The following is a 12,318-nucleotide window of genomic DNA, read 5'->3' on the forward strand; positions in this document are numbered from 1 at the left end:
CATGACTGCCACGCCATCTTTAGCGTATTCCCTGATCAGAACAAGGCTTCTAAGAGTCGCAATTAATATTGACGTTATAATATGGTACGTTAGAAAATGATGGCCACGTGAGAAGTCGGGTCCTTCCATTGGAATCTCGAATTATGTCACTCTTCATTTTAGGAACACAGATGCAGAACCTCAATGCTATGGATGTGTTGTCCGAGCAATGTGCACTCCAGAGAGGCACGAGAAACTTTGAATCGTATTACATATATTCATTCACAGATAGAACTGCAACTGTACGTGAGTTAGTCGTGCAGCATGCTGCTCTGTGGACAGTGATGGGTGATGGCGGCAGGAGGCAGTAAATTCAAATGCATGTCAGTGCAGGGATGCTGTATAAGTTTAGACAGCGCAGACACACGATGATGCAGTTCTTGTATGAAAAGAGCCACTTGTGCTTACTGTAGTCTAAAGGTAGTGTCATTGGCTAGTAATCAAAGTGTACTTCTTCCCAGATTTTATTCCGGCCAGTTCTTAAATTTTTTGTAAAAATCAACACAAATGGGTTGCCAAAGACTTAAAATATAAGGAGTCAGCCTCGCTCAGCCAACAGGCTTGTCAAAGAGGTTAGAGGAATAGGCAGACTTTCGGGACACCCTCCAGTACTTGATGTGAGAAACTGCCAGCAAAAACGGAAGAATCAGCATTGATCAATGGCAGAAGGCAATGGAGATCGCTGTGTCAAAGAAAAATAATATTTGAGCAGATGATACATGATTTGTAAATTAGAAAAAAAAGTGTCATGATGGTTTCTCCATTGACAAAACATTCTGAGTTAGACCCATATTTGAATCTCTGGGAGACAGCTGTAAATGGGGAGGTGATCACGAAAAAAAAAACATTGAGTAATCAGTGAAAGGGGAACACTCTATGATTCGAGGCATGGAATGTGGTAGGGAAGGTAGAAAACCTGAGAGGGAAATATAAAGAGTAAATCGAGAATTAGTGGGTGCAGCTGTAATGAAACCAAAAGAAGCTGGGGCCTTCTGATCAGATGAATGTTGGATAATTTCAGCAGTATCAGAAGAAGATATATCAGAAGTAGGATTTGTGATTAATAGGAAGGCTGAGTGTAGAGTGAGTTACTGTGAACCATACAGTGATAGGATTACGCTCATCAGAATCGGCAGCAAACGAATAGTAACAACAATAGTTCAGGTAGACAAGCCAGTCTCACAAAGTGAAGATGGAGTATATGAAAACACTGAAAAAGTAACACAACAGATATATGGAGATGAAACTCTAATAGGCATCACGGACTGGAATTCTGTGGTACAAAAAGGAATAGAAGACAGATTTGTGCGAGAGTATGGCCTTGTCAGCAGAAATTACGGGGGACAAATGATGCTTGAGTTCTGCAATAAATTTCATCCAGTAACAGCGAATTCATTGTTCAAGATTCACAAGAGGAGGTGGTATACTTGGAAAATGCACAGAGACATGGGAAGATAACATATAAATTACATAGCACCTAGGCAGAGATTCCGAAATCAGACACTCGACTGTAAGGAGTACCCAGAAGCACATACCGAGTAAGATTAAAATTTGGTAATAATGAAGAGTGGACTGAAGCTGATGAATGACCAATGTACATCTGAAGTGTTTAGAGGCTGTAGGTACTGTGTTGATTAACATCTCAATAGGCAATTGAATTACAGATACCTCAGAAATTGCACAGACACTTATAGATACAAGGAAGGAAACTTTGGGTAACAATTATGTCGATTGAAGACAGAAGAGAGTAGGAAAGTTTTCAGCAGCAGACATGAATGTACCAATATAACTCAATAGTTCCTTAAAAATATTAATAGTCTCGGTCACAATAACATATAATGACAATGTGCTAATTTGCGGTTTTGACTGACTATAAACCATCCCCAGAACATACAGACTGAAAATCAGTGCCAAAGTACAATTTTGCCATATCATATTTTCTAAGCGCAACTTGTGGGTTGACTAGCAGGTCGATGCGAAAGTGGCCCAACAGCGCAGGGTCACCGCGTCGGAAGTCTCCATGTGCTACTGTTGGCAGCGAGGGCAAACCGGTTATGACTCCAGACTGTGAGAGAGTTTTATGCCGTTACAACAGTTAGGCAATTAGGCTTCATTTCTGTCTGGTATTGAGCCAGAATCAACAACATAACATCTTCACAGGCAATAGTAAAAGCACCCGGAAGACACGGTCGGACGTCTGAAGAAGACACAATCAGAAGTCAATCTAACTTGGTACGTGCACACATTGTCTGTGAGTATGTACATGACTGGAGCTGCAGTTCTCTGTGACAGGTTGACCAGCCACAACAAGTGCAGCTGTGCTGGTCGTGTTGTGCTGTTACTGGGCCTCCAGGGGCACACAAGGACCCAACTGGGATCAGACGTCGAGTGAGCGCTGCGGAGGACATGGAATTGTAAGTGGCCGACAGGGTTTGAAAGGCACCATTGTGGGTCTCCAATAGGCTGGCTGGTCATATCAGCGACCTCAGTAGCCATTAGACATAGTGAGAGCAGAATGGGCCCCTCCGCAGAACTCACGGACTTCAAATGTAGTCAGGTGATAGGGTGTCACTTGCAGATTTGTGGGGCATTCGGATGTGACCGTGGCACAGTGGTGGACTGCACACGAACGTGGAGGCAGGCACATTCGTCCTTAAGTTTCCAGCCTACCACGTCTGTCCACCACAGCAGAGCATCGCCGTGTCGTCCATGGAGCACATCGTAATCTCCTTGTATCTGTGGCCGTCACCTGAGAATGAGTAAGAGACTCCCTACAATATTCTGTGTCATCCTCGTAGTCACGATCAGAGACTAGGACAGTGTTAAAAAACCGGAGCACAAAGAGCTGCATCCGGAGCGGTGCTGTGACTGGGACACTGACGGACATAGTCGGTGCTGGTGGCCTGAACTGCCATGAGTCCCCACTGCTGCTCGCTGCTGCAGGGTTGAACTCGGCACAGCTGTATGCAGCCTTCTTCTTCTCCGTGCCTAACTACCCCTCACCTAACTTTTACTGCCAATTCTCACAGACACAACTGCTGCAAGGTTTTATGCTCAGAGACCCCAAGCAAACTGGCTGTCGTGCAATAGATTTGGAACCTGGATCACAGAATATTGTAAAGTGGTAGAATTATGGTCCTTATTCTACAGCAATTACAATTGTATCCTAGATACAAGGCTGTCAATTCAACTAAGTACTTGGGTGTCAAAATCACGAACAACTTCAATTGGAAAGACCACATAGATGATATTGTGGGGAAGGCGAGCCAAAGGTTGCGTTTCATTGGCAGGACACTTGGAAGATGCAACAAGTCCATTAAAGAGACAGCTTACACTACACTCGTTCGTCCTCTGTTAGAAGTTTTGTATTATCACGTAATAGCGGAGAGAGTGTGGCAGATATGATACGCGAGTTAGGATGGAAGTCATTAAAGCAAAGACGTTTTTCTTCGCGGCGAGATCTATTTACGAAATTTCAGTCACCAACTTTCTATTCCGAATGCGAAAATATTTTGTTGAGCCCAACCTACATAGCTAGGAATGATCATCAAAATAAAATAAGAGAAATCAGAGCTCGAACAGAAAGGTTTAGGTGTTCGTTTTTCCTGCGCGCTGTTCGGGAGTGGAATGGTAGAGAGATAGTATGAATGTGGTTCGATGAACCCTCTGCCAACCACTTAAATGTGAATTGCAGAGTAGTCATGTAGATGTAGATGTAGATGGGAAAACCGCAATTGCGATGATACACTATGTGACCAAAAGTATCCGGACATCCGCAAAAACATGCATTTTTCATATTAGGTGCGTTGTGCTTCCACCTACTGCCAGGTACTCCAATCAGCGACTTCAGTAACCATTAGACATCGTGAGAGCAGAATGCGGCCCTCTGCGGAACTCACGGACTTCGAATGTAGTCAGGCAATAGGGTGTCACTTGTGTCATACGTCTACAGGCGAGATTTCCACACTCCTAAATATCCCTAGGCCCACTGTTTCCGATGTGATAGTGAACTGGAAACGTGAAGGGACACGTACAGCACAAAAGCCTACAGGCCGATCTCGTCTGTTGCCTGACAGAGACTGCAGACAGTTGAAGAGGGTCGTAATGTGTAATACGCAAACATCTGTCCAGACCACCATGCAGTAATTCCAAACTGCACCAGGATTGACTGCAAGTACTATAATAGTTAGGCGGGTGGTGAGAAAACGTGGATTTTATGGTCGAGCGGCTGCTCATAAGCCACACATCACGCTGGTAAATGCCAAACGTCGCCTCGCTTGGTGTAAGGAGCGCAAACATAGCACAATTGAACAGTGGAAAAATGTTGTGAGGAGTGACGAATCACAGTATACAATATGGCGATCCGATGGCAGGGTGTGAGTATGGCAAATGGACAGTGAACATCATCTGCCAGTGTGTGTAGTGCCACTACTAAAATTCAGAGGCGGTGGTGGTATGGTATGGTGGTGTTTTTCATGGAGGAGGCTTGCACCCCATGTTGATTCGCGTGGCACTATCACAGCAGAGGCCTAAACTGATAAGCACCTTCTTGCTTCCCACCGTTGAAGAGCAATTAGGGGATTGCAATTGCATCTTTCAACACAATCGAGCACCTGCTCATAATGCATGACCTCGCATTCGGGAGGACGACGGTTCAATCCCGCGTCCGGCCATCCTGATTTAGGTTTCCCGTGATTTCCCTAAATTGCTCCAGGCAAATGGCGGGATGGTTCCTTTGAAAGGGCACGGCCGGCTTCCTTCCCCGTCCTTCCCTAATCCAATGAGACCGATGACCTCCCAGTTTGGTCTCTTCCCCCAAACAACCCCATAATGCATGACCTGCAGCAGAGTGGTTACACGATAATAACATCTGTGTAATGGACTGGCCTGCACAGACTCCTGACCTGACTCCTATAGAACACCTTTGGGATGTTTTGGAACGCCGACGTCGTGTCAGAGCACACCGACCGACATCGATACCTCTCCTCTGTGCAGCACTCCGTGAAGAATGGGCTGCCATTCCCCAAGAAACACTCCAGCACCTAATTGAACGTATGTCCGCGAGAGTGGAAGCTGTCATGAAGGCTAACGGTGGGCTAGCATCATACTGAATTCCAGTATTACCGATGGAGGGTGCCACGAACTTGTGTCATTTTCAGCCGGATGTCCGGATACTTTTGAACACATAGTGTATCTGACCATTGTTGCTAGTAGTCTCAAATGATCTTGTTGTTGCCAGGACTTTAAACACTAATGTCCTCCTCCTTGCCGGCAGGAGTGTCCGAGCGGTTCTAGGCGCTACTCTCTGGAACCACGTGACCGCTACGGTCGCAGGTTCGAATCCTGCCTCATTCATTGTTGGTTGGTTTGGGGAAGGAGACCAGACAGCGTGGTCATCGGTCTCATCGGATTAGGCAAGGATGGGGAAGAAAGTCGGCCGTGCCCTTTCAGATGAACCATCCCGGCATTTGCCTGGAGCAATTTAGGGAAATCACAGAAAACCTAAATCAGGATGGCCGGACGCGGGATTGAACCGTCGTCCTCCTGAATGCGAGTCCAGTGTCTAACCACTGCGCCACCTCGCTCGGTGCCTTATTCATGGATGTGTGTGATGTCCTTAGGTTAGTTAGGTTTAAGTAGTTCTAAGTTCAGAGCCATTTGATCCTCCTCCTCCTCCTCATCAAGTAGTTGCTCTTCTAAACAGCATTCGATATGAGTGCAACAGTTATGCCTTTACCTGTGATTTCTTGTACTTTAGGTTCTGGAGCTATGCACGCCTCTATTTAAAAATAATAGTTCAATATAGTCATAAGGCCGAGTTGCAGACGTCTTCTTCTAATTCACTGTAAATAATAACCTCTAGCTGTGATCCTGTTGTTAAACAGACAATGTATTGGCTAGAGTTGCAATGTAATAAAATACACAGAAATACGAAATAAAAGTGAATGGACAATTTAATAACACAGGTTCTATTTTAATGTCTGTAATTGATGTGGATGGCAGAGACTTGTGTTGAATAATGTTTATTCGAGAAACGACATCTCAAATAAACAAGAAGTGGATCTACAATATTCATTTAAAATACAGACAGAAAGGAAAATACCCTTATCAAATGCAGTAAAGTTATGCTGAGAGTGTAGCAAGAAAGGTAGCAAAATCTCCAAACTAAATTTTAATCAAACATACAAGAAAACTAAGTCCATTTCATAATCACAGTACACGAAATATTCACCAGCTCAAAACAGTTCACTGTTAAACATGACGAGTCACAAATTATCACATGTAACACAAAGGAAAATAATTCGTACCCTGTCTATCCTCAGTTCCGTAATACGAGCGGAGTGAGTCAGAGTCCCACTTTGGAGCACATTCGGACCTCTGGAGATATAAAGTTCGTTCAGAGGTCGACGTACGGTGGCGGCCGTCCACCGCCCAGAATCGAACACCTCCTCGATCGAATGCTGCTCGTACTGCAGTCAGGTTGTAAGGGAGCAAGATCCCACGGATAGCATTCATCTCACGCTAGGTGAGGAGAACCCTACGTCATAGTGACGTAACACTACGTCATCGTGACGTAAATAACCCAAATCGACTACATGAGTGCGTATATCGATCTTTGCGGTTGTACCGATAACGTCAAAGCTAAATGTAAATACATGTGTACAAACGAAGTGACAGGAGTTATCTGTCACGCTCATCCCACTTGAATTAATTATTAAGCTGTAATCCCAACAATTAGGGATGGTATTATGTGTTTCAGGAACATAATGAATGTCTGAACGAAGGAACCTTAACGAAAGCAAAAAAAAAAAAAGCTTTTAGTCAATTTTTTTTAATCCGATGAATCGCGCATAAATCGTGTGGATTAATCATTAAGCTGCAATCCAAAGAATATGGGATATTATTGTGTGTTTCATGTACATAAAGAATATCTGAATGAAGGAATCATAACCATAACGAAAGTGTCTAGGCATTTTTAGTCCGATTAATCGTACTTAAATTATGTGGATAAAAACGTGAAATAGGGAGAAATTAAAGTGTTTCGTATTTTTATAAAAGCCAATGAATTGTACATAATTCATGTGGGCAGAAACGTTAAACTGAGAAACTGAAGTTCGAAGTAATTCCGAATGTTGCTGGAAATGTTAAACCATCCAGTTCCATTTAATCTTGTCTTCATGTTGTAAATCAACTAAGAACAATGAACAGTGCAGAGTGAAGACGCACACAACAGTCGATGTATACAGAATGCACACAACAGTGGATAGGACAACTCGTGAAACTCATGATGACGCGTGCCTACGTCACTTTGACGTAGGGCCTTCCTCACCTAGTGTCAAATAGACTTGGCCACTGTTTCTATGTTTCGATACAGTGTATCGATACGTGGAACTGCGTCAATGTTTCGGAACGGCTGTGGTTCACTGTTTCGAAATAGTGGTGTTTCATTTCGCCCCCGTCTCGGATAACCGGACCAGATTCGATCTCGAGCCAGACACAGAAACTGTATCGTTGTTTCAAAATATGGCTGTTTCGGTCCACTTGTGTTTGGAACGGACTAATTGTATCGAAACAGTGATGTTTCATTCCGCTCTGTGTCGGACGAGATTCGGGCTCGGCACAGGTACTGAAACACAACATAACACTTCATGAAACACTTTCAAGAGTGTCGAAATCTTTTGACAAGCAATAGCATGAAGCTTAAGATATCCGAAAATAAAGCTTCGTTTGCAGCTGACTGTCCTATTACGAAATGGCGTAACATCTGCTTTATAAACACCAACCAAACTATAGAACAACGCATGCTACTCACATTCCAAATAATAAATATGTGAAAATCATTCAATTAAATTACACCTTTATATAACATACGCTTCTGTTCATGTACAGTAATAACATTAAGAAACGCAAGTAAGCCTACAACATTTTGAATAAAAAAAGGCTTAGAGTGACAGTTATTAGACATATGCATAAATTTGATGTAGGTATAATTGCAAGCAATATGTTTGACGTATCACTGATAGTGTAATGGTGAACGGGAAGGGCTGGGAAGCATGGTCTATTTATAGTAATCGTTCGAAACACCTTGAAAGACAAAAATTTTTTCTGTTATATTTTGTTATTTATTCGAATTATTTGGCGTTATTTGTGAGTCTATAGTCACTGTGCCTATTATCCACAATGATTCCCTTTGTGTGCATGTAAATTAGCAGGATGGGTATATTACCCATACTAAAGGAATGTGGGAATCCCAGTAGCATATCCGTTGTTTCTGCAGTTTGCTCCCACCTCCAGTTCCGTTCGTGGTGGTTCTTCTGTCGTATAAAAGTTACACGACACGAAAGCAGCGCATTTGCTGCAGGAAATACGAAACTGCCAAGACGCCTAAGTGATAGTTTCATACTTGCTGCGATATGATTAGCGCTCTCGCACCTAATTTGTGTTTATATGGGCATACTTATAGAGTAGACATTCAAGATGATAAAATGTGTAGGTTTATTAGATTACAAAACACAAACTGTTTACCTGTTTCGAAACAGCGTATCGAAACATTACATTGTACTGTTTCATTTGTTTCGAAACAGTTACGTGTTTCAGTTTGCCCATCTCTAGTGTGAAATGAATGCTACCCTGGTCCCACGAACATAGATATTAATATGCGACACACAGGTCGATAGCAGGCAGGAGTCGATTGTCGAGCGCTGCAGAAGGCAGTGGTGTTCTGTGGTGAAGCAGTGTCAAGTGAGCAGTTGTGCAGAAGAGACAGGCAAGAGTGGTGGTCGAGTGAGAAGTAAACGGTAAATTCACCGGAGTATGACAAATGAGCGCGTGCCCCTGATCGTCGTTGGGTTGACCCTCACCGGTACCGATTCGTGAGTGATATAAAACCAAGTGATAAGTGCCGACTTACGTGTTTAGAGTCAACCGCGTCGGCCAGCAACAACCATGGATTGCAGTGAGAATTGTTGTGAATGTTAACCATCAGCATTGCGTGTGACGAAGTACTTAAGATCAGCAACCACTAAAGAGATATAACCGTACTTAAACGTGTAAGGCGAAGATAGCAACTGCCTCAGGAATTGTGTGTTAGTAGAAAATACATATCAGTTTGTACATCGCAACCTTTATGGACTTTAATAATAGACAAACTTCAATCATTAACTATTCCATCTCAGGATGGCCGCACTGGTTGAAATACCCACGAAGCCACAGCATAAAAACCGATAGCCTTACATCCATTAAGCACACGGTCATATAATCATAATAAACCACTGTTTGGCGGCTTCGGTAAATCACGCAAAACCTAGTAAAGGACAAAACGGGGGTGTTTCAAGGTCTGCCTCCTCCCAGAACTTGAGTTAAACGGCCAGAACTGCTCCCGTGAGCACTTCCCTTGAAAAGTCCCAACCTCCACTTGACTCTTGTAGTGTTCGGCTACTGTCTGCTTACCCAGGCCGTCACCACCAAGAATAGATTACATCATTCTCATGTTCCACAGACATCTTTTGACTCAACCAGACCACCTCTTGGACTAAACTAAGATATTACAAGAATATTGGAATGCCCTATCCCAACAATGTTAAGTTTAGTGAACTGGCTTCCCTGTATTTCAGGAACCACTGTACCCATTCACATTAAACTGTGTGTTCTGAGTCTACTGAACTACAATAATGGAATTTCAGCCACTGCTTTCAGAAATAAAATTTTTTAATTACACAGTTACTTTTTTGTACATTATTCTAAATAATTCTAATTATACATAACATTACATTCTTCTTTTACTTCAGTAGAATCAGGATATGTATGTTATTACTCCCTGAAAATTTGAATACTCTACTCAAAGTGATTTCTGAGATTTAGGGAAAAATGCAACAGAAAATGTAAATTTTCAGGAACGGCTTTTATAGTTTCAAAAGACTGTAACTAACTCAATATATGCTTAATTCTTTTTATTTTTAGTCACTCAGAAGCACCCTGCACCATATTGTATATCATCCTCTTGATCTTTTTCCAAGTTTTTTTCTTCTATTCCTCTTTCTGGACTCCTTAATGGCCAACTTAACTACATACTCTGCTTTATCAATGCAAACCTTGTCCATCCATTCAAGTTCTCTGATGCAGTTTGCTCCAGGATTAATTCCAATATGCTGCAGCAATTTCACCTTTACCAGTGTTTCCATCATTAAAAGCAACAACAGCACCACTGACCCTTACTTTAGTGTCTTCATTCCAACAAAAACATTTTTTGCTAAGCGAGTCCATAAAAGATTATTGAACGACTCATTGGGATTTTGAGTCTGACCATGCAGACACTTCTTCAGTAATTCAGGATTTGCCACGTCTATGTAAATAGGTTGTATGATATCCATGACTGCTGTTGGGGTGTAATTTTTATGGCTGTATGAACTGTTTGAGCAGTGTGCACTGCAGTAATTGCACCATCAATCATGTCCAGGAGCGTAAAGGTGGTGGACTGGTTTTTCTTCAGTTGATAATCTGTGGAAGAAGGTAGGCCATACTGCCTGCTTCATTATGAACAAACCCTCAATATTATTTCTAAAGGCCACCCCATAATACTGCTGTAGTTCATCAATTATTTTGTCTGGCAGCCTGCCTCTTATGGTTTTACGATCAGAGAGTGTTTTTCCTCTCAAACTTTGTTTCAATTTCCTCATCCTGGTGCCCATCCTCTTCTGGACATAACCTTTATAACATAGCACTCCACAGCCTTCTATATAAAAAAAATTACCAATTTTATTAGATCTTGAAGTAGTGCACGAAAAATTTTAGCTCCTTCAACTGGTGTAGATTATATTTAAAAAAATAAAATAAAATACTTGCCATAATATATATCATTTTATTAAGAAAATTGCAAATTTTATAATGATATAAAAATCTAAAAATGTGAAAAAAATTCTGTTCTAGCTCGCCTTAAATTAAGAAACGGTATTAACTTTTTGTGGCACTCAGACCATTCACAAAAAATATAAGAAAAGGTTTTTCCACAAATAAATAAGCCAGTATTTTTGTGATGTGTGCCTGTGATAAATGATAGCAAATTGCCATTAAATATTGTTTAAACAGTTATTTAGATGTGCTTGTCAAAAGTGTTTATTGGCACTCTTTTACAAAGGTGGTGTCAGCTGACACACGAACTGACTGCTTCATATATTACCACAATTTTGAATTATCGATTGTAATTAGTACCTAAATAAGTTACATCTGAACAAGTAAACTGTTCATTAAATGAATACACAAGAAAATGGGAGGTATCCACGCTGTATTCCTTCACTGTGTGATTGTGGAGGATGCGGTGTTCCGACACATTTGTGTAATGAAAAAGACATAAAAGGCTTATAAGTTAATAAATAAAATAGATACAGATGAGGGACTTTCCCGGACAATAGCCATCGTGCAATGCTATCATCTGAGATATCGTTTGTTGAAACTGCATGAAAAGTGTAAAAGTTATTTATTGAGAGGTTGCAAGATCTGTTATTACTCAGCTTAGCCGTGAGTCCATAGAGGGTGGTACATGTGACGTACAGTATAACTGGTCATCATTTCCACCCAGAATTTGCGAGTGTAAGTCGGACCTTCCTTGATCCGCCTTGGTGGGTCGTGTCGTCGGATTTCCTCCTACATGTGCACGGTAAATGTCGTCCCGTGCAAATTCTTTATTGGCGCATTGGATGTCTCTGTCGGTGGAAGCTAATTATCTGAAATTGCTGTCGATCAACTTTGGGGTATCTATTTACTCGAAATTAACATTCAGAATGTCGTAATATCTCTTTTATTCCTATTAAATCAATGATGAAACACTCGTGTCACAAACTACTCGTAACCGAGAGCATGGCTACCATCGAACAAGACAGGAAGAGCTCTTAACTGAGACTGCCGACTTTGGCGCGCAGTCCGTATCTCTTACTAGTTTCGTCACAGTTCGTGGATTTACGATCAAGTTCGTACTTACTAAGATGTGCATTTGTTAATGAAAGGGTGTGAATTTTGACGAGGCAAAATTATGATAAATAGTTTTAAACATCCAGAGGCTCCTCCTAGCATTCATGTTGTCATAAATGATTTTAATTATTAAATATAAATAAACGAAATCGGTGACTTTGGAGCCAAGATGGCGGTACTTCCCGTCACGTATATTTCCCAGGCTGACGCTTGTTGCTACGGTCCAGCTCCGAGCCCCATCCCGCTACGCGCGACATAAAAAATGGTTCAAATGCCTCTGAGCACTACGGGACTCAACTGGTGTGGTCATAAGTC

General features: G+C 41.9%; 1 protein-coding gene across 1 annotated transcript in view; it reads left to right on the plus strand.

Annotated features, from left to right (window-relative positions):
- The window catches only part of LOC126427352 (neprilysin-2-like), a 292,261-nt gene that overhangs the window by 182,268 nt on the left and 97,675 nt on the right, over positions 1 to 12,318 (plus strand). The gene's annotated exons all lie outside the window — the stretch shown is intronic.

The sequence above is a fragment of the Schistocerca serialis genome, chromosome 11 (genome assembly GCF_023864345.2).
Source record: "Schistocerca serialis cubense isolate TAMUIC-IGC-003099 chromosome 11, iqSchSeri2.2, whole genome shotgun sequence".
Taxonomy (NCBI): domain Eukaryota; kingdom Metazoa; phylum Arthropoda; class Insecta; order Orthoptera; family Acrididae; genus Schistocerca; species Schistocerca serialis.